We start from the raw sequence: 25,325 nt of genomic DNA, 5'->3' as shown, positions 1-25,325 counted from the left end.
ATGAGTGTCTCCCCTGGGGGATGAGCCCAGTTTCTAATGTCTAGCTTCCATTCTGTCACCTTGAGACCGTGACTCTGTGACTGTTTTCTTCTAGGCCACGCCTTCCCTTCTTAAGAAGGAGATTGTCTGAGAAAGAATATGCTCATGTGAACCTCAGCGTAGTAACATGCTTGAAAAAAATCTGTTTCAAGAAATGTACTTTCCAATTACATTCTAAAGGTCCTGCTTAGTGATAGCTGTTGCTGGTTGTTACCAGGACAAGTCTGATAAGGATCAAATTCACCTAGGATGGTTCTCAGTCAACTTCAAACAAATACACCGTAGGTCTTCCCTTTGCCTTCCTGATAGCACAGTCTTGGTGATTCTTTGTGAACGGGCAGCTGCCTCCAGGCTGACCCTGCAGAGACCAGGGTGCTTGCGGACAGGTGCTGAAGCCAGGGGAGAAGACAGCTATCGTCCTTGTCCGCATTCTTCTTCCTCTTGCTAGAAAGCTTAAGACATTTGTGTTCCTTTCAGAAGCAGGTGGGAGAGAAAGGGAAGGAGTCAGAGAAGAAACACCACCAGCAACAAGGTCTTCCCACCTGGCTCTGGGCCACGATGGAAGAGGACCTGTAGAACCGACGGCGAGGAGGCATTGGCCTGGTTTTGATTCCATGTTCCTTTAATTCCAGGTATATTGATGAGTAGCAAGACAGTACTGGGTACCAGGGGGAAGTGGAGGAATGATGCCATCTAAGGAGTTCAACACAGCCTATTCAAAAAGAGAGAACAGTACCTCCTCTTTATCTTCTGCCTCATAAAAGCACCAGAAGATGAAGTAGTGAGAACGGCGGGGGTGGGAGGGGAAGAACCATGGGTGGTAATTATTCTAGGATCACAGGAGGGAAGCCAGGGATGTCCAGCTCACACTATCTGCAGAGGCCACTGCTCTTGATTCTTCCATTTGAAACGCAGAGGGGACGTGATAAAAATTGAGATGATCCTAGAGTCAATGAAGATACTGACCAAACCACCAAAAGAGATTCCACTTAAAACTTGCCTAACCCTCTAGCAATTGTGGTAGACTGAGGCCCATTGAGACTGGAGTATGATTTCTGTGCAGAAATGAAAAATAAATGTTTATTGCCTGTTTGGGGTTATTAAAAGCCTCCTGGCATTTGAGAAGAGTTAGGGTTAAATTCCATTTACTATTTTACTGGTGGCATTTAGAAGCTAATTTAAAGACTCTTTGGAATCCACTATTTAAGCAACTTGGACTGCATTAACAATTATACGAGTGCCAATATTTTAAACACATATGCTATATTTGCCTTTATTCTGGACTGATTTAGGTAATGAAGGTGAACTAAATCACCAGGTTGACATTCCAATTCATTGCATGCTGTGGAGGGATCCTGTGAGTTCCAGAACCTGCAGCTGCTATTATTATCTGATCTGCGGCCTGGACTACAGTGGATATTTGCCCAAACTCATAAAAATTTCTCTGCAAGGTCTAATGAATGTCTCTGGTATTTGTAACATAATCATCAAAATGAATTGTTGCTCTGGTGGTAGAATGAATACACAAGGGCTGATTAATCCACTTGCAGAAACCCTGAAATGAAGATAAAATACACAATAACAGCCACCTTTAATATTAACCCCATGGGGACTCTGTTATTAATTGGTCTGGATTTAATTCTAACCAACTGGCAGAGTTTTAAGCTTACACCCCCCAGACCTGCTCATTCAACTCTAAGAACTGTGAATTAAATGTTGAACAAATGTCAGGGAAGGTCCTTTTCAGGAGCTCATCTTAGGATATTTCATCTACATCCATATCTGGTAATAAAGAAGTGCAGTTGGGTACCTGACTGAGCCCAGGTCTGGAGAAAATTTGCCTTCAATTTTTCATAGAAGAGGGATGAAGGGAGAGCTCTGTGCTGCAGAGTAAATAGGGTTTTGAATCTATAACTGGGTCATTGAGGGCAAGTAAGCATTCTTAGGGGAGGAGGGGAAAAGGATCTTATAAATGAAAATAATGGATTCAAACATCCAGATGATAAACTGGCCCGCAATGTTGATCTTGGCAGGGCTTCTTAAATATTTGGACTTCAAGGACTTATTTGAAAACTCTTTCTCCATAACAATGAAAATATACATATATATGTTCCCCAAGTGTAAACAAAATCCAAGAGGTTCATGTACCCCCTAATACTCATCCTCTGATTCTTAGGTAAGAGCCCCCAGTTTAGATGCTTTCACAGTAACTAGTGACTCTTCTTTTGTAACTTCCTCTACACCTGCTATGATTGGTTTATTGCCTGTCTTTCTTGGTGGTCTAGAATCTCCCTGAAGTCAGGAGCCTCGTACATCTTCATTGCTGAAATCCCAGTGTATAAAACAAGGCCTGAGACACAGGTAGGACTCAATAAATATTTATGAAATTAAAAAGAAGAATTCTCAACTACTGAATGTTTAATGTTCTTATCCAACTCTAAATAACGCTAAGTAAAAAAATGGAGAAAAAAGTTTCCATAATTAGGAGAACACTGATTGTTCCTGGGCCTCCAGTCTGCATGGCCAACCTTTCATTGTACGTGATTGACTTAATGATAATGAATTTGTGGAAAGCAGTGTTTGTGATTATGTTTGATTCACTTCTCTAAATCAGTGCTGCTCCAACTTTAGCCCACATAGGAGTCACCTGGAGAGGCTGTGAAAATTCAGATTGCTAGGCTCCATCCTTAGATACTCTGATTCTGGAGGACTGACTTGGGAACTGAAATTTCACATTTTTAATAATCTCCATCTGATGCTGATGCTGCTGGTCCATGGACCACACTTTGAGAAGCAAGATTCTAAAAACCCTGTGAAGTGATTCTAATGATCCCATTTTCCATATAAGGAATTTTGAAAGTCAGATCAGCCCCAGCTAAACAGAGCTAGAATCCTGAAGGCAGATTTTTTTTAAACATCTTTATTGGAGTATAATTGCTTTACAATGGTATGTTAGTTTCTGCTTTATAACAAAGTGAATCAGTTATACATATACATATGTTCCCATATCTCTTCCCTCTGTGTGTCCCTCCATCCCACCCTCCCTATCCCACCCCTCTAGGTGGTCACAGAGCACTGAGCTGCTCTCCCTGTGCTATGCAGCTGCTTCCCACTAGCTATCTATTTTACATTTGGTAGTGTATATATGTCCATGTCACTCTCTCACTTTGTCCAAGCCTACCCTTCCCCCTCTCCATATCCTCAAGTCTATTTTCTAGTAGGTCTGTGTCTTTATTCCCGTTTTACTCCTAGGTTCTTCATGACCTTTTTTCCTTTTTCTTTCTTTCTTAGATTCCATATATATGTGTTAGCACACGGTATTTGTTTTTCTCTTTCTGACTTACTTCACTCTGTATGACAGACTCTAGGTCCATCCATCTCACTACAAATAACTCAATTTCGTTTCTTTTTATGGCTGAGTAATATTCCATTGTATATATGTGCCACATCTTCTTTATCCATTCATCTGATGATGGACACTTAGGTTGCTTCCATGTCCTGGCTATTGTAAATAGAGCTGCAATGAACATTTTGGTACATGACTCTTTTTGAATTACGGTTTTCTCAGGGTATTTTTAGACTCCAGTTTGTTTCTGTGCTATTATATTATGATGCTGCTCCACACATGGGTCAGAATAACTTCCTTATCACATCTCTGCTTCAGATTCCTCATGGGATTTTTCTTCAGGAGATATGATTACAAAGTAATTAAGTTCTTAATTTGTTTTACTATATAAGTACTGTCATAACAGCATTAATCAAATTTTTCAGGAAGAAAAGTCTCCTCTAATCCCTTCACTTTATCAGAGGATTCTTTCTGCAATTTTGTCATAAGCATGCTAATTTTTAAAATGCTGGAATCATGGTGAATATAAAATTTGTGTTCAGTTTTTACTTAACAGATTGTGCATTTTTTAAAGTTACATTGTTTTTATTTTATTGATGGTTAAGTGAATATCCTAAAATGTACATGTATTGCAAGTGAGTTGCTCAAATATGCTTGGCATGACTCTTGGAAACATTCTCTGAACTAGTTTTTTTTTTTTTTTTCTTTGATTTTTTATGTTTTTCTTTAAAGTAAAGTACAGTTGAATTACAATGTTGTGTTAATTTCTTCTGTACAGCAAATGATTCAGTTTTATATATATATATATATATATATATATATATATATATATATTCTTTTAAAAAATATTCTCTTCCATTTTGGTTTATCACAGGATACTGAATATAGTTCTTTGTGATAACCTATAAAAGTACCCAAAGGAAATATGGATGACTGATAAATTTGACTATGTAAGATGCAAAAATTCTATATTATAAACAAAAGTCAAAAGAAAAATGATAAACCTGGAAAAAATATTCTTAGCACATAAAAACAAAGGGTAGTTTCCTTAATTTATAAATTACTCCTTCCAATGAATAATGAAAGACCAGAATTATAATAGAAAAATATACAGCATATCTAACCAGAAAACAGAACTTGAAGTAGTCAACAGACATGTGAAAAGTTGTACAACACCATTCCCATTATGAAAAGGTACATTGAAACAAAATTGAGATATTTTTCACTAATCAGATTGGAAGTTACCAAAAGATTTAATAATTTATAATATTATTAACAGTAGTTAATAATAGGTAGCTTTGTATACTCTTGATAAGAATATAAATTGCTGCAACTTCACTGAATATCAACATAATGGGTAAAAATCTATCATAAAATAAAATGTACATACACCTTAAACCAGAATTTTTACTTCTAGGAACTTATGCCACAATTACATTCACAAATGGGCACTGATATATACATATCAATATATTCATTATAACATGATCTGTAATAGTTTAAAATAGGAGAAGCAACCTTAATCCCATAGGCAGGGAAATGGCTACATAAATTATGAAACATCCATTCAGTAGACTACTAGATAATTACAGAGAATGAGGTAGAGCTCTGTGTGCTGACAAGGAAAAATCCTCAAGACATATATTGTGAAATTTAAAAAAGAAGAAAAAAGAAAAGGCAAATTATAGAATAGCATATAGAGTGTACATAGCATGCTTCTGTCTTTTTAAAAAATTGAATGCTCAAAGTTAAAAAATAGTATCTAATATTTAATTGTCCCTAGAAGTACATATCTCACTAGGATATTTAAAGATAAAATGAGATAATGTATGTAACAACCTATGGGATATGTCCCAGTTTTCTATTGTCACATAACAAAACACCCTAACCCTTAGTGGTTTAAAACAATAAGGGTTCTCTTGCCACAAAACAAGTTCATTCCTTTTCGTTGTCTGGGTAGTATTCCATTGCACGGATGTCCTACAGTGTGTTTGCCCATTCACCCATTTATAGACATTTGTATTTTTTCTAGTTTTTGGCTGCTACAAATGAAGCTGCTGTAAACAGGTCATGTACAGGTTAGAAAAATATTTATGGCTTGAAAAGACAAGCCATAAATGAAGAGAAAATAATTGCAGAGCATCTGAAAAAGAGCTCGTATCCAGAATATACATAGGACACTCAAAACTCAGTAATACAAAAATAAACAACTTAATAAAGAGATGGTAAAATGATACGAATGGCCACTGCACAAAAAAAAAATATAAGGATAACAAATAAACACGTGAAAAAATGCTCAATTGGTCATTTGGGAAATTTTTAATCAATATGAGATATAACAGCATGCCCATTTAAAAACTGTTTGGAAGTTTCTTTAAAAGTTAAACATACACCTACCATATGATTCAGCTATTCCACTCCAAGGGATTTATTCAAACTGAATTTTGATTTCTGATTAGTTGAATGTTTCTTTCACTAGAGTGTAAGTGTAAGCACCTTGAGTTTAGAGACTGTTTATTAATTCTTATTTTATCTTATTTTTAAAATTTAATGTCGATATTCCTAGCATCAAATATATGTCTGGAACCTGATAGACCAGGAAATGTAATCTTGTGAATGAAAGGTGGGCCACAGAAAATATTGCTGAATTTGATTGTCACTGAAGGCATATAAAACCAAACAAAAATGATAAGGATTCATTTATTACCACAATTCTGCCGGTTGACTGGGCTGTTTTTCTGCTACTCCCCCCTGGCTCACTCATGTGGCTGCACTCAGCTGGGAAGACTGGACTGGCTGGGCTGCTCTCTCCACATGGCCTGATGGGCTTCTCCACATCATGGAAGTCTCAGGACATCATGGCAAGAAGAAAGCCCCAGTGCTCAAGAACTTAACTGGATTCTGCCTGTATCTCATTCACAAGTCACATGACTAAGTAGCAGCATCAGTGTGGGTCAAAATAAAGACATGGAAGACAGGAGGAGACATTCATTGGGAGCCACGACTGTAGAAACTACTATACGATATGAATAATCACCCACATTTTACCAATGAAGAAACTGAGTCTTAGAATCAAATGACTTGCCAAAGGTCACATGGCTAGAGTAACAGAACAAAGTTCTCTCCTGTTCCCCTGACTTCAGAGCCTCTGTTCTGACCACCACTCTATGTAGAATACCATTGTTCTCCCTGCCTCAAGCCATTTTCCGCTTTCTCTACCTATCTTTAATTTTAACTTCAGCTTTCGTTTTACACCATTTTAAACTAACTAGTTTTTTTTTAAAAAAAAACTAGCATGCTCCAATTTATGCTTCCTCTCACGTTCCGTCGGTCCAGTTAGTCTCTTGGCTGAGCCTCTTTTGGATGAGTGCTGCCTTCCCCCCAACTCTCTACATTGAACTGCCTCCCAGGATGTCTTCTCACTTCATCACTGCCTCTCAGAATCCCAAAAATACTTCAAAGTCTAGTCTGCATATCACACTTTGCACTCAGCTTTCCTCATTTACCTGAAGTAAAACTGGTTGTTGCTAATGACTTCACACTTTGTCTTAACACCCTTATCACATACTGCAATATTTAGGTATGCAGCTTCTATGCGACTTTGAGACTGGAAGTTTGCAGTTCCCTGGGTGTTGTTGGAGGCCTAGAATAACACAGCTCTGTAGGCAACACTCTGCAGACCATAGCAAATGTGAGGCATTGACTGAATAAGGAAGTTGCCTTGTTTTCTCATTTGTATTTCCTGTTTAAATATTTTATAACAGTGCTTCTCAGACTTTAGTGAACATGAGAATCACCAAGGGGTCGTACTAAAATGCTAGTAGTTTTTAATTCCATAAGTCTACCTTAGAGTCCAAGATTCTGAACATTTGGAAAGCTTCCAAGTGATACTGAAAGCTTCTCCTCCAGGGACTATACATTGAGTAGTAATATCTTATAAGATACAATTCTGAGGGCTCCACATTTAAAATAATAGAGCAAGGGTTTGGGACAGCAAAATAATACTTATGAAACAACAATAAAATAGTTAAAGTCAGAGTATCTAGGATAATTTGATACATTTCCTATCACCAATTTCAATGTCTTTGGCCTATGAACCCTCCACCAATCCTGGTTTATGTTTTAATCTGTTAAACTGAAGGAGTAAAAATTAATAATATAGGCTGGGATGTCTCCATAGCTTATATATTTTCTTAGTTTATTGAAGAAGACTTCAAAGGTGATTCTGTCCTCCAATATCTTCCTTACATTTGTCTCAGTATCCGTCTTGTTCTCTTCTCATCTATTATCCTAACTACAACCAATGTGATCACATTAAAATACAAATATGATTGGCTCTTCCAATTGAAAGTCATACATAGGTGAAGTCTGAACTTTGTAAGTGGCTCATACGGCCTCTGCCTACCTCTCTAGGTCTTTAAAGACTGTAGAATCCCCAAATACCATACGTGATAGTTTAGGTTTATGTTCAATAAATAGCCACATTCCCCCATTCAATGAAGGCAGAGCATATTCCTCCATGCTGTTCCTTTGGGCTTTTCCATGTAACTTGCTTTGGCCAATGGTATGTTTGTACTCATATCACAGGCAGGGACTTTAAATATGTGTGGATAGTTTGACTTGATTTTTGCTCCAGTGATCTGTCATGAGAAGAACATGCCTGGGTTGTTGCTTTCCCTTCTGCACAATGCTCAGAAGAATTCTAAACACCTTGGAGAATACCTGAATCAAATCAACATCTTATATCTAAGTCCAGTTTAACCAGAGCTTCAAGCTGACCTATCCTTCTGAGCTCATTGTAAGTCAGCCAAACTATAGTCAGTCTGTAGATTAATAAGTATGAGAATAAATGCTTATGGTAGAAAGTCATTAAATTTTGAGGTGACTTGTTACACACTATTTTATAGAAATAGCTGACTGATACATCACAAATCTTTCAATTCCTCTGGTTTTCCAATCTTCCTTTTTTCTCTGGACTTTTGCACAAATTGTACCTTTGGTTTGAGTCACTCTCTTCCTCATTATCTCTTCTGGTTTGGCTAGTCACAACATATCTCCATGGTCCCATTATAGAAGGAACTTCCTTCTATGAAAAGATGTCCTGGCTCCCAGATTTGGATAGCATAGCCTCCTATGTACTTCAGCATCGTGGTGCACTTGCCTAATACTGTTTCTTATCAACTCTAATTGCATAATTAATTTTCTTCCTCTCCCACTTAACTTGAAACCCCCAGCATTCAGGAAGAAGATCTATTTGTTAATTTTGGAGCCTCAGTGCCTAGCACTGTGCTCGAACATTTTGTAACTCTTGATGAAATTTTGTTGAAACAACTCAGTTTAGGGTACCGGCATTTCATTATGTGAGCTCTCTGCTCCATGATGCTTTTACTCTTACCTGAGTTTAAAGTCAGGTTGATAACTGTTAATAGAGAGCAGAGCTGTTTGGGCTTACATACACACCTACACACACACACACACACACACACACACACAAACAAGAAAAAAAAAGTAACAGATTTGAATAATTTCATATCGTGTGCCTTATACTTTCACGTGAACTGGGAAGGAGGAGAACTATTGGCTGCACTGTAAAAAAGCAAGCTGGATTCGTTGGAGATGTTCGCATTCATGACTGTTGAGAGGTGCGTTTTGAGCAATGAGGTTCATGGAGAAGAGTTAATTTAATTTCTGTCAAAAGATGGCAAGATGAGAATACAAGTATGTCGAGGAAAAGAGATGGTGACACCTTTGGAGGAGAAAGCAATGGATTGAAACATCCCATATTTGGTTGAGAGAATCTTCACTTTAAATGAATATTAACTTTTTACTGGAACTTGCATTGTTACATGATTACATGCTATGTCAAGCCTCTTGGACATTTTCTCTGCTCCAATTTTAGACCTATTCTTTGTATTGGATTTTTTTCTCTTAAGTCCCGTTGGAGCTATAATCATACCTATGAAACATGTCAGATACCCAATAACCAAAAAAAAAAAAAAATCATAGAGAGAATGATAAAGTAAATATAGGGAAATATTAAAAATTGATGAATTTGGGTAAAGAGTACATAACATTTCCTTGTACTATCCTTGTAAATTATCTCTAAACTTCAAATTATTACCAAAAAATTAACTAATTTAACAGATCAAATGGTAGGATTTGTTACCAGGTCTCAGAGGGCCCATTCTAGTGGGCTTTCTACGTTTAGAAATCTCTGGACCACAAGGGAGCACTAAACGCTATGTTTGAACACAACTCCAAACTCTGGGGCTCCCATGTCAATATCTTCCACTGACAATTCAATAATCACACATCTGCTCCATTACTGGGACGGCACTGCAAGACAGTTGCTGTGGCTCCCAGAGTATATGTTCGAACCACAGAGATTAGATCTAAAAAGTATTGGTTCTGGAGTTCCTGTACGATGGGAGTTTAAGGACCACACTGGCTGGGGAGACAGCAGTGGGCTGGTGTGGAACTGGGGCCACATGTACTGTTCTTACTTATAGTGGGTAGTTTTCTAGGAGGACCTTTGGAGGTGATAGGGTAATAAGGGAGAGAAAGCCCCTGCAGACCAGTTTTTAGTGTTGCCACTGGTTCAGACATCAGAATGGATGATACTTCATTTGCTCAGATATTACTTCAAGGCCCAGAAAAAAGAGCAGGTGCTGCATGACATTCAGAGCAAGGAAAAAGCTGCGACTGTCTGACATAGGGTTATCATTTCAGAAGTAATTTCATAAAATGAAACCACAGAACAAAACATTACTCCTAAATGAACAATAAAATATCAAATAACCTTAGCGCTCATCTTTTATATATGCAAACATACCCAGCGAAGAAGACTCTAAAAGCTACAGCAAATCTGTTCCTGAGTAATTTACCTTTTTGTGAAAGAAAAGGTAAATTACTGAAAAATTATTTAGCTCTCAGCCTTAACTGTTTACTTTCTCTTGGGCTTTTCTACAAATAAACATTTTCCTTTATAGCACTTGGCCTGTAATGTTAGGGATGCATTATGTATTAACATAAAAATTTCTAGTTCCCTTTCTATATCGTTCATTTTATTTTTCTTTCAGATGGATGATTTATTTATTCAAAACCTACTCTAGAGGATATGTCAGTGCCATATCCCTTTAGCCTTCCAGGAGGCAATCTGCAGATTCATTAAACATTTCCCACTTAAACATCTGGGACCCTCTGCCTAAAGGCTTTCTCCAGCAGCTGGCATGGAGTGAGGGATAAATCAGAAGTGCTGAGGAGTAAATATTCCCTGTAAGAAACATCAACCAATGAGAGTTAAGAACTGACAGATAAATATCCCAGCTTCTCTTTACCCTCAGTGGAATAAATCTGAGGTGGGCTCCACACCATCTCTCAGAAGGTTCCCAGTGGCTTTGAGCTCCAAGTGTTCCCAGTGGTAACCTCCTCAATGACACAGCATATACTGGCCACCTTCTCTTTGCTCTCTATATTTCCCCATCCCTCACCTGCATTTCCTGCGATACAGCCGAAGAAATGACTTGAGCTGGTTTTTGTCTCTGTGTATTCAAACGAAGACACCTTTCTCTGCCAGAGGCACTAGACTACACATGGGGAGACAGGGGTAACAAGGCAGAAAAATGTCCTTCTCTCATGGAACTTACCTTCTCCTGGAAGCAGCAGAGATAAACCAAGTAAAATTTAGAGATAAGATATATCAGGAATATTGTGGGGTAAATATGTAAAACAGGATAATGGGCTGGAATGTGGGTATGGAGAGTCTATTGGAAGGCATATGTGAACAAAACTAGAATGGAGAAAGGGTGAGCTTTGCTGAGATCTTTGGGAAAGCGGACCAGACAAGGACCTAGATAGAGCCAAATCCTGGGGCAGAAAGGAGGTGAGGCAACCATGCAACAGAAGCAAGGTCAGTTTGACTGGAGAGTAGAAAACAAGGAAGAAAATTATATGAGCTTTAAGACAGAAACACTGGAACAAAAGATACAGGGCAAAACGTTTACCTTTAATATTATATATTTATATTTTGGTTGATTTGTATGTTTCTACATACAGTTAGTACAATATTAACTCACTGGGGAATGTATATTCTTTCATTCAAAAAACGTTTACTGGGCTTCCCTGGTGGCGCAGTGGTTGAGAGTCCGCCTGCCGATGCAGGGGATACGGGTTCGTGCCCCGGTCCGGGAAGATCCCACATGCCGCGGAGCGGCTGGGCCCGTGAGCCATGGCCGCTGAGACTGCGCGTTCAGAGGCTGTGCTCCGCAACGGGAGAGGCCACAACAGTGAGAGGCCCGCGTATCGCAAACAAAGAAAGAAAACAACACCCTTACACAATGTTTTCCAACCCTGCTGTATGGCCCACTTGAGAGGAACCTCTGCCTTCAGAAAATAACTGGTCTGCAAGAAAACACCAGACCCTAGGTTCAGACACAACTTCCAACTCCAGGGAGCCCATGTCAAGAGCTTCCGTGAACTGTGACAACATTCTCTACTCCAATCAGAAAGTCTCTGCAGATTCTATACCTTGGGAAATATCCATTCCAAGATGAGATCTGCTTCCCTTTCTTATAGGAGCCTAAGATTTCACAAGTCTTCTTTTGGAGGGCCACAAAATTTGACCTTAGAGGTCAGGAGATAACCCCTTTCCTCTTGGCCATGGCAGAAGAATTGTAGCTAATGCAGTCAGTGCCTCAGACACAACCCCTCAGCTATCACCATTCTGAGACAAACCCATAGCATCCTACTGCATGCAGCTATGATTCTAACCTGAGAGATTCTGATACAAACCCATAGCATCCTACTGCATATGCAGTTATGATTCTAACCTGAGAGCTTTCATCCTCATGCTGAGTAATTGACATCACTGAGAAATGAGGGTTAGGAGTTGGTGTGTAAATACCCCAGCTTCAATATCCCTCAGATGGGACAATTCTGAGGTATGTTCTACACTGTCTCCTAGTATGCCCAGCAAGACTGAAATTCAATTGTTTTCAGTAACAACTGGCTCCATAACACACTCTTTACTGGGTTTCCTTCCTTTTCTCACTCCTGCACTCCACTATTGGGATTTCCTGGAATCATATCCCAAATAAATCACTTCCATTCAGAATCTGCTTAAAGGAGAGCTCAAACCAAGATGAGAAGAAATATCCTTCTATCATGAACCCAGTACTTTCAAAAACATCAGTGGAGTACTGCATTTTATTTGTCTTTCTCCACTTTGATAATCATCTATAATTTTTGCTTATCAGGAGAAGTTGCACTTAATATTAGGTATATTTATTTACATTCACATCTGCATTTGTATTTATACACTTATGTAAATATATAAATATATATCACATATCTGGACACTTAGGACAGAATAAAATATCTTGTAGGTCTTCAGTCTCAGTGCCTCACAAATATTTTCCAGTACTTTCTTTGCATCCTACTGTCCTCATCTGTAACAGGGCATTTGGACTTTGTCATGTTCAATGCCTCTTCCAGCAGAAGTTTCTTCAGCTCTATGAAAGTTCTGGAACTACCATTACAAGGGGTAGAACATCCAAGTATCCCTTTCCTTGAACACTCCTCCAAGGTTCAATGAGTGGAAGAACTGGGGGAAAGAAGAGAGCTAGATGTCTTCCCTCCAGCTTTAGTGACTCGGCAAAACCAACCATATAGACCAGTGGGTGGATGCTCTTTGAAACATTTCTGATGTTAGGAATGGTTAGGCAAGTGCATTCTGTGCCTTGATTTTCCTATCAGACACAGTCTTACTCATTGACTTTGTAATGTATTACTATTAGGTATGCGACCAATTTAAACACTTAGTTTAAGGAATTATATCAGAAAGCAAAGAGACATATACCATAATCTTATTTTGCAGTATCCTTTTGACACATCAGGATACCAGTAGCAAAGACTGAGCTGGGCTATGTGTGTTCTCAACCTTGAAAGGAAATTCAGAAGAGTATCAGTGCCAGTTTTGCCTTTACCTAAAAGACAAAGCCAAAAACACTCTTGATTTAATTGGAGAAGCCCCAGGATGGAGGGCATCTTTTCATCTCAAGATCAAGGATTCTTGCTTTATTCTGTATCTTCGACTTCATTCTCACAAATTGATTACTTTTTTCCTGCCCATGGAGAGCCTTGGCACATGATCAGTGTTTCTGACTCTTAAAGCTTTTCATATTCATGGTGATTTTTAGAGCCAATCTCGCAGACACTGGGAATTATCCACAAGAATCTCACCTGTACCTGGTACAATGTGGAGTATCAGAGCAGTGCCCCATGAGTCAAAATCCTTCCTTATTTCCAGAATCAGAGCCCACAATCTTACCATCTTGTACTGACTGGATTTCATACTTAATATATTATCTAGGGCTTCCCTGGTGGCGCAGTGGTTGAGAGTCCGCCTGCCGATGCAGGGGACACGGGTTCGTGCTCCGGTCCGGGAAGATCCCACGTGCTGCAGAGCGGCTGGGCCCGTGAGCCATGGCCGCTGAGCCTGCGCGTCCGGAGCCTGCGCTCCGCAATGGGAGAGACCACAACAGTGAGAGGCCCGCGTACCGGAAAAAACAAACAAACAAAATATATATATATATTATCTAGTGGAAATTTCCAACATTTATCTATTTATTTATTTAAAATAACTTAGCTTTGGGACTGTGTATTTAACTAAAACCAAGCAACCATGATTCTGCTGTCGGGGGGGGGGGATTTCCCCCCTCCCTACTTTTGAGTTCTTGTGGCTAAACTAACAAAAAAACTGTCATAAGACAGATTAACAGGAGAAAAAGAAACAAATTTTAATCGTGTGTCTGGGGGTCTCATAAAAGTGGGAACTAATAAGTGGCCAAAGCAGCCAGTTTTTATACTTTTACACAAAGAACAATAAATTTATAAGAAATTGACAGGACAAAGAAACTTAGGTTTGGGGTGTTTAATTAGTGAAAAATCTAAACAGAGTTTGTGCTTGAGTAGTAAATTAAAGGAGTAACAAGGTTTGTTTATATAGGCTTCTCCACCTTGAATTCCATATCTTTGGTGATAAGGAGTCCTTCTATCTCCAGATGCAGGGAGTGTATCTTTCACAGGAGAGATTTATTTCCTGCTTTCAGGGAGCTAAAAAGGAGGGTCAGAGTGTCTTCCTTGTGTTGGCCATTTTTTAAGTGACTTTAATTCAAAATAAAATACACTCTTATTTTAGCAGTCACAATGTTCTTCAGCAAGGCAGATGTGGGGTTCCCTAGGACTTAGTGCTTGATCTTTTCTTTGGGGAAGGGGTGGGAGTGAATGTCTCAGGGATGGCAGGGAAGCAGGAGAAGAAAATGGGAGCATAAGCGAGTGTGCATGTGTCTGAAAGTCACCAGTTACCCCCTCCTGTGTCTATCAAGGAACAGATATGTAATGTACTTTGCTCATGACTGAAAGGTGCATGTGTTTTTTCCCCTCCTCCATGTTTTCTAAACTTATACTAAAAGGATTCATACAATCATTTTGTTCAGATGGCTCAGGATTGTATTTCTTTTGCTCACCCTGTGCTCTTGGGTTCTATAGTGTTTCTATAATTATGTAACAATAGTGTAGCACTGTAATCTATCATATAGAACCATATGTATGGAAAAATTTGATCAGTTTTTTTGAAGAAATATATCCTGTTTCAAAGGCATGGTAAAGTTGTATCTTATAGACTATAGGCAATAAAGCTAACAATAAACCTTATTTCACACACACACACACACACACACACACACACACATCAATATGCCATTGAGGCACATTTAGGGCTGCCTGACCTGGGCCCCAACACTGCTGAGGAAATCGAAAAAAGAGAGGTGAGACCAACTGTTTCACCAAGAGGACACAGCAGTTATATTTTGCTTTGGTTTTTCTACGGCCCAGGTAGAGGCAAGCTAGGATCAAAATTTCTCATGGGTTCCTACATACTTAAGACAGAGAAAAATATCGCATAGATCTTCTACCTCAGGGGTTTCACAAGTACAGGTTCCAAAAATAGTAAAGCTTGAAGCTTTTGATGAGGAAGCAAATAGGCAAGCAAAACCCCCAGACTCAGTTATCATTCAGATGGGAAAATATTTAGGGAGGCAGTCGAAGAAAAGAAACTTGTGTTTTACTTCTCAGTCTTTCCTGTGAAGGCCCTGACATGAAGATTCTCCTGCTGGCTGTGACCTACGCCCTCCAGCTGACTTGTGACCTTGAGTTTGAGCTCCTCATTCCAGGTTTCCTCAGGTAACACCTTCCATAGCCATCGCTTCCCCTGCTATTTGTACCAGTGTCCTGTTCCTACTCCCCAAAGTCTTCAAGGTCCTGACTAAAGAATAAGAGGTACAAGTTTACTAGATGTTTTGCGCGGGCGGAACTTCACATTGTTCACATGGCGTCAGATCCATCAACACCAAAGCCCAGTCTTCCCTCTCTCCGTCGATAACACCTGGTTCATCCTGGCAGCAGCCCCCAGAGGAGGAAAGGTTAAAGTCCTGAGAACAAGCAGGCAGAGCCCAGTGGCTAACTCTGCCATCTCAGCTGTGTCTTTCTCAAGACCCGACCAAGGCAACAGAATCCTGGAAACCGGAAGTGGCACCAGGCTGTAAATACCAGGATTTGAAAGTGGAATACAGTTAGTTTTTACTAAATTTGATATTGTTCTTCCCCCAGAGAAAAATGTTTTCCTTTTTCTGAGCAGCCCAACCAGAAATTAGCCATATGTTGGATCATATCAGACAGGAAATGGAATCCTCCCTGTGACGTCTGGCAGGCACTTGGTTGGCCTTGGGTTGTGCACAGATGGCTCACCTGGAACGGTTAAGGGTACGCCCTCAGCCTGGAGAAGTCCACCTTAGAGACAGAGCGATGACACCTCTAAAAGCAGGGCAAGGCCCACGAAACTCGCAGTAGCTCTGAAAGTACTTCTCTGTACAGAGAAACAGAGGACACTCCTACAGGGCTGTTTAGGAGGAGGTGGTGGGCTAATTACCAAGAATGTGTCACATGCAGCAAATAACCTCAGTCATCAAACAAACAGTAGAGCTGAGTAGAGAGCAATTCGGTGTCCATCAACAGAGTGAAACGAAAGAGCCAGAAAGCCCAGAGAAATCAACTTTTGGATTGACACCCAACAGGGAAGGCAGCTGGGGGGCCCGCACCTCAGCATTTTGGGGACGCTGCCCTTTGCGCTCTTCCAGTTCTCTCTGTCTGTCCTTTGTCCAAGAAGGAATCGTGTCCAGATTGTGACCCTCCAGTAACTGGAAATTTCGCAACAGAATTGGAACAAACAAACTGCTTCTGTGTGAGCTGATTCTACCGGGAAGAAAGAACCACAGGGAAATCTGCCTGAAAGTCCCTCCGGCTTGCTAACAGATTGGCTTAGAGGACACCCTCACACACTCCCCAGACCTTTATCCCAGCGACAGCTTCTGATTCAGGTCTGAGAATAGCTCAGGCGGGGAAGAAAAGCAAAGCATGAAAGCTATTCTTTCTGTGGGATCATTCTTTCTGTTTGCTAAATAAATTAATGGAAAGCCTAGGGCTGACATTCACCGAAGTTCAAGGAAGAAATTATATTCAAGTACTTTACAAACCCCTATTGGGATATGTTAATTGTATTTATTCTTATATTTTCCACAAGGAGTCATCTATAAATTGATACCTCAGTGCCTTATGTTGATTTTATTTTATATACTGGAAACTACATGAAACTACCTTTCTAAAGCAACTTGTCCGTAAGTCAGATGTTACTTTGTTACCGTGTAACAGGATTTTATTATAACAACTGACAATTCAGAAGCACACTGGTTATTTTAGGATCAACTCCCAGCACACTAACCAGAATATTCCTGGATTGACAAGTACAAAAGTTACTGAAAAGTGGGCCACTGTTTCCCTTTCTTACCAGCAATTTAAGATGAGTCTCACTCCGCACTGCTTTGTGTTCTAGTGTGGGGAAAAATTACCTGCAAACATCTCTGGGTGAAATGCATCAGTGTTTCAGGATTAGAGAGTTATAGAAAATAAGAATTGAGTTCATTAAACATTTCCTCCAGTGTATAACGTTTGCTATCAATCCATCCTAAAGCAAAGAAGCAATATTTTAGGTTATATGGAATGTCAATACTAACAGCCTCACCACACACGCACATCTGAAGGGGCTGGAGCTGAGCTGGGGTTATTGCTTGGATTGCCTGGGCAAGATTGCAACTCATCACTATGATTACATTAAAAAATCTCTCATCAGAAAATGATAAGACTGCATGCCCCCGTGACTTGACATCATTACATTCTACATTCTGCTCCCTGGAGTTACTTCTTTTTTAAGGTCAGTTGGTAAGAAAATCTATACTTCTTTATAGAGGCCCACATTTTACTAAACGAATACATTTTCTTTGATGAAATACCTATGTTGTTTTCCAGATAGACACTGTACTTTTTTTTTTTTTTAACTGAGTAAACATTCTGCAGCCTTTCCGGTGGTCCCTATTCTTTTATTCTGGTCATCTTTTCAAAATAAACTTCAGAAGTTGCAAACCACACAGGCAGTATTTTCCTCACCACTAAGGGGCATGACTTTTTCCTTTATAGCTGGCAATGCTACATTTTGTGTAAGATCCTACAAAAATGTTCACAAAAATTCCAGATCCAGAGACTTCTGTTCTTCTACCTATAAAATGAAATGGGCTAAACAAGAATACACTTCAAGATCTTTTTCAAGATGATTTTTGGGAAGATAAAGAGTTACTCTCCCCTCCAACCCATTATGCATTTTCTTGTGAATCAAACCCAAGATGGATAAAGAATTCTTCAAAAGAATTTGATTCCACCTTATTGAAAAAACCTCACCAATGGTCTTATCAAGGAGACTGCCCTGGTTTTGAACTAAAGTTTTCTATGCCAAGTTTCAGGCTAAATGTCTTTGTTAGGTCATTTGAGAGGCAGATGGAAAACGAGTGAAATGGGGATGGAAAACCATTTAGAAATTTCTCTCAGAAATGAAAACACTAAAATTCAGAAAGATGAAGTGAATTTCTCAAGTCCACACAGCTGGAGAACAGCAAAGTTGGGACTTGTGATTCCACATCTACCTGCTTCTTAATGAATTATGTACTGAATCCTCTCTGGTGGTCAGCACTGTGCCTACTGGTAAGAATCATAGAGATTTAGAAGAAAAGATCCTGCCCTGAATCAGGGTTTAGGTGAAGAGAATTCACAACAACAAAATACTGGGCTGTTGTCATGGAGTATAAGTGGCTCACAAGCCTATTGGAATTGGTGAGCCCAAGGTTCAGTGTTGCACATGAGAGGGGCAGCTAAGATGACCCATAGGGTCAGGGAAGACCTCTCAGAGGGGTGACATCTGAGCTGAGTCCTGAAGGAAGAGTAGGGTGTAAGGAGCTGAAGACAAGGACTCCAAGCAGAGAAGGCACAAGTCCAGGGGACCCTGAGGTCATGGCAAGCCCAGCACAGAAAAGCAACGCCAGCAGGTGGCCATAGGTGGGCCATGGTGCACAGGATGAGGGGGCTGGCAAGTTCACAGCCTGAGAGATAGACACAGCTCAGATGGAGTAGCCCTGCTTATCAGATGTGCTGACACACTTCTCATCCCCTGGACATCACCTAACTCTGCCCACACCTGCCAGCTCTCTGTTCATATCTATGGCTCTAACCAGGGGGGTGTCAGCAGTGGGTAGATTCCAGAGAAACTAAGGACAGACTTTCTAGCCCTGTGTGAATGATTAGATGAAAGAAATGAGGAACAGAAGAGTGCAACTGAGGACATCATCAGAGCACATACAGGAAGGTAAGATACCTTTGCTTTCCCCACCAATTTTCATTTTTTTCATTGAAGTGGGTGAGGTGCTCTCCTGTGGGGAGGAAAATGGAGCAGGCTAGAGTAGCTAATTTGGGGAAAGCTCGGGAGAGTTGAGTGGACAAACAAAAACATGGAACAGCCTGATTAATATGGGAGCTAGGACTCCTGATGCAGTATTTCAGGGGAGGCTGCTTGGATTTACCTAAGTTAAGTGCAATGGGAGTTCAGACAAGCAGGCAAGGCCAGTGTTCCTGCCACTGTGTCACGGACTATCCAACCCCTATCCTAGACCATGAAGGTAACATTACCTGTGCTAGCTATTCCCAGGGCTGTGGAGAAATTAGGAGTCCATTGCTCATTGGGAAGTGTTTTTGTTTGCTTATTTATATGGCTGTTTGTTTGTTTAATAAGATGATAGACACCAGCTATAGAACTCAGGTCCTACACACTTACTCTTTTTTTTTTTTTTTTTTTTGTCTGTCATTGCTGCGTGGGCTTTCTCTAGTTGTGGTGAGCAGGGGCTACTCTTTGTTGTGGTGCATAGGTTTCTCACTGTGGTGACTTCTCTTGTTGTGGAGCACAGACTCTAGGTGTGCGGGCTTCAGTAGCTGTGGTGCATGGGCTCAGTAGTTGTGGCACGCAGGCTCTAGAGCATGCAGGCTTCAGTAGTTGTGGTGCGTGGGCTCAGTAGCTGTGTCTCACGGGCTCTAGAGCACAAGCTCAGTAGTTGTGGTGCACGGGCTTAGTTGCTCCGCAGCATGTGGGATCTTCCCGGACCAGGGATTGAACCTGTGTACCCTGCACTGGCAGGTGAATTCTTAACGACTGCACCACCAGGGACTTAGTCTTATTCACGTTCTGGAAACTACCCCCAAAGTACTTCACTGAACCATGTATAGGAATAATTCCCAGAAAATCTTTACAAGAGACATGTCTTCCTCTTCAGTGAGTTAGAGCTGTGAAAGACAGAATATTTACTCAGCAGAGTGACAGGGAAGTGGTGTACATTTCCCCAGAAAGTTCCAGCTACAGCCCAGACTTCTGGTAGCAAAGCAGTGGCTGACATCCTGCTGGGTGGTTTTTGCAGGGTCCATGCAAATGAAGCAGGAACAGTGACTGTTGCTGGGCTAATCAACAAAGTGAGATGCCAGTAATTAGGTTTCAACTGACTCACATCCCATTGTAAGCATTAATTGGGGGAAAATATGCAGATTGCTGGTTAATAATAGAACAGTATTCATTCCATAGTCATTTTCTTCCTGTTCATCAATTTATTTGATTGCTTGTGTGGCAAACACTGGATCTTCCCTGTATCTGTTTAGCTATTTGAGACTTTTTTGAAACAGCCATTTATTAATTAGAGGTGTCTTTAAAGCACAATGGCAGCTCCTGATCGCCTATGGAATATTATTTTGAAAATTGGGAGCTTCTAACGGTGACATGGTGTTTTCAGAGAACGTTCGTGTGGTGGAGGGGAGAAAAATGTGTTTTCCATCTGTGTGAGGGGGTGGGAGAGGCAAGACTCAGATTCTTGAAATAAACATGTGTTAAAGGTTCAGAGCATAATGTACCCTACAATTTACCCACTTTTAGATAAAATTATCTGCTTAGTCAGGTTCGAGAAAATTCTGTCCACCCTCAAATCCCGTACATTGCTCTTCTTTCCACACTTGTAGTTCCGATTAATTTAACATAATAGATTTTCTCTTCTAACTTATGGCACTTTCTCTTCCCAGGAAAGTTCACACAGGCCTTTTTTCTTCCTGGAATTATGACTTGGTCTATGACTCCTAGCTGGATTGGGGTCTATTTTCGTGCCTGGCTGTGTACTAAGGAATTATTTATATACTGTAGGTACATGGCAAGTTTGTGAATGGTACAGAGAAAATGTACAAATAAAAATCATTATAGGTTCATAGATTAAACCAGAGATCTTCCTAGTCAATTGCCTATACGTGACGTGAAGGAGAGAAATATAGTATGAAGAGTAGAAAGTGAAATATTGGAGGGAAAGAGAGCAGGCGTTCTCAAATTTAAGTGTGAATCAGAGCCCCTGATAGAGCCCAGGTACTGAGCCCTTAGAGATTCTACTTCAGTAGGTGAGGGGCGTGCCAGGAACCTGCCTCCCGGCAAGTTTTAGGTGATTCTGATGCTACTGGTCCATGGACCACCCTTTGAGCAGAACAAATCAGAAAGCCAATGCTTCACAAAAGCATTCAGTGTGCAAAGCTAAAAGTTTTAAACAAAACACAGTTCTGAAACACGCACACAATATCTGCAGGGGCGATTAGATCCTTTAGCTTCCTGTTTGCAAATACTGATATAACCAAAATTAGGCAGGGGAGTTATGAACCACCAGGCAGTGAGCTTAAAACAAATCAATGTTACTTTGGAGCTGCCTTCCTTTATTATTTCCTTGGTTTCTGGGGAAGCCCCAGTGAGAGATTTAAGAGTTGGTGCTATCAGGTCTGTATCACAAAGGAGGCAAGCACTATGGCAAGGAATATTAGGAAACTCTCTACACTCCCTAATATTTTTTTCAAAGATGACATCAGGTCAAGCCAACCATTCATCATAAACACCAAGAGGAAAGTGAAAAGTTGCCAAAGTCAAATTTCAGGGGCTTAAAAAAAGAGAATGAGAGGAGTCCACCTTTGCCTGGAAATGAGAGGATAAAAGACTAATTCTAGCAGAGACACCTCTTTGTTGGGAAATACATTTTGATTTTGTAAAGCCATGGCTGCCATATTGAATATGTGTTATAGGCCAGTCACTGTAGTAAGAACATTACTTCATTTAATCCTCAGAATAACCAAATTATGTAATCATTACTATTATTTTCACTTTACAGAGGGGAAAATGGAAACTTACAGAAGTAAAGAAATTTGCATAAAGAAGACAGTATGTGACACAGCTGGAATTAAATTTGTTTTCTTTCCTACCATCTCAACTATTTAACCACTGTGGTATAGTCTTCCCTTCCCTTATATGTTCATGATGATTTTGAGATTTCTTGGCAACATCTCTTTCCCCTGACTCATTTTCCATCTTCTAGCAACACAACAACACCCCACGAAATAGGCTAGGAGTGATGTGCTCTATTCACTGTATCCTAGGGAAAATCTACATACTACTTAAAGTTTCCCAGTACAAAGAAATTGCCCCAGGAGTGAAGGTGATGCTATAAGAAGGACTAGTGTACGTTCTGAGTTCCTGATATTTCATGAAAACCTATAGGGGCTGTATACTTTGAGATACAATTCTTATTCATGTTTCATGAATATTGGTTTCACAGAAAATCTTTATTTGTATACTTAGGGCAGCATTGTATCCTTCAGGATGTGGTTGATCACAAGCAATGTTAAACTTGACCTAGAGTGACTTAAAACAAGGTGTCAGGAAGTGGAAAACAAGATGTCTAGAGGTGGATGGTCCAGGGCAGAGTCAGTGGCTCATTGATGCCATCCAGGACCCAGGTTCTTTCTAACTTACAATGGTACTCCAACCCATCACCATCACTTATTATCCTCTCTCCAGATGGTTGCGAGGTGGCCGCTATAGCGTTTCTTGGCCGTAGCATGCCAGGAAGGAAAGAAGGAAGAACTGTGCTGGGAGAAAGGGGTTGTCTTTTTATCTGGGGGTAAATCTTTCCTGGTTGTCCTTTTTTATTGGTAGTTAGAGCAGAGAGGAGTAAAGAGGTAGAGGGTAATTAGAATTGGCTCCAGGCCATCAAGATCTGTTTCCTAGGTTTGGGCACATAGTTGATTTGGAAAGAGTATGCGTTATGTTACAAGGATGAAGGAGGGCATGGCTGTGGCTAAGAGTGCTACTGTGTCTACCACCATCACTATTTCCCCCAATATCAAGCCTTTTCCCATATAAAGTCCTTGGTTGAGGACTAAAGAGAATATATTCAGTGGGACAGCACTTGCCTTCTAGGAGATCACAATTTAATCCAAATCCAAATGGCACTGCATAGATGAAGCACAGGTGATGATGAAATCACCATTATGGTAAAGTTTTACGAAAAACTGCATATATTGTAGGGAGAACATCCCTTACTTCTTCTTCCCAGATTTCATCTTGCAGTGCATGCTTATTCGTGAGAAGGCTTTGATTTGTCCAACAAACGTCTGATAGCAGAAAGAGAATGTGGGCAAGCCACACATTTGCATTTGTTTTCATTTTTGAGAGTTCCTGTACTAAATGAGAGAAAGTACGTAATTTTATTCTAGCCCTGAGAATTATTATGAGAGACTCACAATGAATGTTGCATCACTGGATATTAATAATACATTTTATTGTTTGTTTGGTTTTTTGCGGTACGCGGGCCTCTCACTGCTGTGGCCTCTCCCGTTGTGGAGCACAGGCTCCGGACGCGCAGGCCCAGCGGCCATGGCTCCCGGGCCCAGCCGCTCCACGGCATGTGGGATCTTCCCGGACCGGGGCACGATCCCGTATCCCCTGCATCGGCAGGGCGGACTCTCAACCACTGAGCCACCAGGGAAGCTCAATAATACGTTTTTTAAAGTAAGCCTGAAGGCTGGGTCTTTATTGGATTCTCTTCCAGTGAGATTCAAAGTTATTGAGAATGTCCGCTTAACATAAAAGGACGTTCATGAGTGATGAATGCTCACGTGCCACATAGATTCTCTGTGATTTGGAGCACTTGGATTTATTTCACAGTCTACACTGCTAATCCTGTTACAGTCCCAGCTGCATCTCTGATTATGGAGCTTTTGATGACCTTACATTTCTCTTCTGCATCATTTTAAGTAGATTCCAAAGTTCATGACTAAGGAGAAATAATTTCTCTAGCCTGTCTCTTTTGTTCCCAATAAAGAGTCTATTTCAGGCCACGGGGCTCATTTCGACTCCTAGCCAGCTATCCAACCGGCATCACTTATTCAGACAATTCATTTAAATCTCTTAGTATGATACATGGCAGAGAGCTTGAGGAAGTGCTAAATAAATGCTAGTTATTATTAGTTTTTAAATTGTTATTTTATTTATTGGTAGTGTTAAGATTCCTGTTACCTCTAAACCTTTACCCAGGTACTCAAGTGGTAAGTGTGAAGATTCTGAAGCTAGATTATCTGGAACTGGTCTCCACCACCTACAGTTACCTTGGACAAGTTCTTTCATCTCTTTGCACTTCAGTTTTCCCCTCTGTAAAATGAAGTTAATGAAAGTATTATCCTCATTCTTATTTTTTAGGGAGTAGGTGAAAGAACATGTCTGTGACACTGAGATTAGATGCATTAGCTACTGACTAATTCTACAACTTCTACCATCACGAGCAATGCTACTACTATGAAAGCTACTACTATTTGTATAAAACTATTCTGCATCCCTCCAAATTGTGTTGGACATATATTTTCATCTTTTCTATCAACCTATGTTCTCCCTATAGCCCCAAAGTCCTTAAGGTTTGTGTAACAAATTGTCCCAAACACCTAGTGGTGTAAAACAAGATTTTAACATTTTCATGGATCCTCTGGGCCAGGAATTTGGGCAAAGCACTGTGAGAACAGCTCATCTTTGCTCAGGTCTGGTCCTGAGCTGGAAGGCTCAAAGGCTGGCCCCACGGAGCATCAGCTAGAGCAGCCCAAGACTGGGTCTGGAATCATCCAGGTTCACTCACTTACACACCTGGCGCCTGGCCTGAGAAGACTCAAACAGCTGAGGGCTGGAACAGTTGGAGCTCCCTGGGCATCTCTTTGCAAATTTGTGATCTCCCCAAATGGTCCCTTCAGTATGGTGGCTTCAGACAGGTGGATATTTTATATAACATCTTGGGGATTCCAAGGCGTGTGTCCCAAAAGAAAGAGCAAGTTAGAAACTATACTGCCTTTTGTGATCTTGCTTCTGAAGTCACACAGCAGCAATTCTGTCATAGTCACAGACCCAGTGGGGGAGCATGGACCCCACCTTGCCATGGAAGAGTGTCAGTGTCTCATTGTAAGGAGAGTATGTGACGTGGGAGACATAAGTGTGGACATAGATGTGGGTGTAGGTGTGAGCATCTTTGGAAACTAAAATCTGTCATGCTCAAATCAAATCCAATCTTTAACATGGAGAACAGCCACTCTTTCCCTTGGAAGTTCTCCTTGTTTCTCTAACACA

The 25,325-nt window shown here is 40.4% G+C and overlaps 1 long non-coding RNA gene across 1 annotated transcript in view; it reads left to right on the top strand.

Annotated features, from left to right (window-relative positions):
- The first annotated feature begins 2,321 nt into the window (after nt 1-2,321).
- Nucleotides 2,322-25,325, top strand: part of LOC136792474 (uncharacterized) — a 66,088-nt gene continuing 43,084 nt past the window's right edge. The window contains exon 1 of the long non-coding RNA XR_010836304.1: nt 2,322-2,400. This is a non-coding gene — a long non-coding RNA (uncharacterized lncRNA). The remainder of the gene's footprint in view (nt 2,401-25,325) is intronic.

Source organism: Kogia breviceps, chromosome 14 (genome assembly GCF_026419965.1).
Source record: "Kogia breviceps isolate mKogBre1 chromosome 14, mKogBre1 haplotype 1, whole genome shotgun sequence".
In the NCBI taxonomy this organism is placed as follows: domain Eukaryota; kingdom Metazoa; phylum Chordata; class Mammalia; order Artiodactyla; family Physeteridae; genus Kogia; species Kogia breviceps.
The sequence above is the reverse complement of the archived record's forward strand: the minus strand, read 5'-3'. Positions and strand labels throughout refer to the sequence as shown.